A 1810-nucleotide genomic window follows, 5' to 3' on the forward strand; every position below is an offset into this window, starting at 1 on the left:
GTATTCTTTTTAATTAATATTTATTTATTTAAAATTTATAACAATTATGAATTACTATTACAATTATTTTTAATATAATCATGTAGAATTTTTATTTATAATGCAACAGAATAAATAAATTATAAGTGCATAATAGATTTTAAATTTATGCAAGTTAAAAATATTAAAAGTAATTGATTTTTAAATGTGACAAATTTAATGGAAATTAAAGAAATCGATGTTAATTTATAATTAAAAAATTCATGAATTATTAAAAAAATGTATAATTGTATATTATAATTTCATTTTTATCATAATAACGGCATTAAATCAAGTTTATTCATAAACTTAAATATTGTTTTATTATTTAACAATAATCACTTATAAAACTTAAAACTTTTTCACATTATTTAAAAAATGATGTGATTAATTATATGATTTTTTTAAGTTCAGATTGAATATAATATTTAGATTATTTAGTTTAAATAATTGAACTATTGTAAAAGTTTGGATATCGATAACATATTCAATTATAACTTTTTAGATACATATATATGGAAATATTTAAAATTGACAAAAATTGCAAGGCATATTTACTTTTATCATTTAGTTATAATATTTATAATAAATTTTTATTGGCTGTTAGATCATATTCATTTTTTTTCTTTTATGTAAAATATTCTTATATATTAGTATTATCTCTCTTATTTTTATACTTAAGATACTGTATTTTCTCAATATACTGATAATTAAGATCGAATTATTATATTTCTCCCATTGTGATATTTTTGTGTTCGAAATCATCAAGTAAATTGTATTTATTGTCCAAAGTTTATGGCGTCTTTATGAAATTCCACATACATCATAATGTTACAGTCCGTGATGTTAAATAATTATCATTTATTATCTTCATTTTAAATCATTAATAATATTTATTTATGTGTAAAAGTTTTTATTTATTTCAATTATTTTATTAAGAATGTTATTATAATCTATTAGTATTATAATTTATTATTGTAGTTTATTGATTATCAATGAAAATAACATCTATTAGTTAATATATTATGTAAAATTCGGAATATTTTTAATTTTTTTATTTTTATTTCAAAATATACAGTTTTAAAAACAATATTTCCATAAAATATTTATTAAATGCTTATAATTAATCAATATTATAATTACTCATTATAAATGTTTACTTATATTTAAATTTATCATTTAATTCTTTTCCATTCATAATTTTTTGCAAATACACCAACTTGTAATTTATATTGACATGCGCATTAACTAGGTGTAAGTTAAGACCATTTCCCAATTAAAAATTTTCTTTTTTTATTATTATATAATTTTGACGATTGTAAACAATACGGCCCTTAATCACTACACCATAATACGATTTCTTAAAATAAAAATAATTATTTGTTCGGAAATTAATTCCACAATTCAACTCGTCAGCCAAACGTGTACTAATTATCTTAGAACAATAAAACCCACTAGATGTTATGTGGGGTTGCCGGGCAAGTAAAGGGTGAATGCACTGATTAATAATTAACACAAGTCTTTAGAATTTCTATTTATTTAAATTGATTTACAAAGGTGAATTACAAATGAACTTGGTTTTCTTAATAATCTTGTAGTGTTGAAATAAATTACCTATGTATAAAGCAGGTTATAATCTATTAAATAGTATCACTGGAGGTTATGATTGCTGTGGTGCGTTAATTGAACGCGGCACTGTTGGCAAGTTTATTTCACACGTGTGCAGTCAACTCTAGTGTTGGGCGTAAGAGCGCCAAGTAGAGGTTATGCGAAGCTGTGCGCCACCTGTGGC

Source organism: Ceratosolen solmsi, unplaced genomic scaffold (genome assembly GCF_000503995.2).
Source record: "Ceratosolen solmsi marchali unplaced genomic scaffold, CerSol_1.0 scaffold30, whole genome shotgun sequence".
Classification (NCBI taxonomy): domain Eukaryota; kingdom Metazoa; phylum Arthropoda; class Insecta; order Hymenoptera; family Agaonidae; genus Ceratosolen; species Ceratosolen solmsi.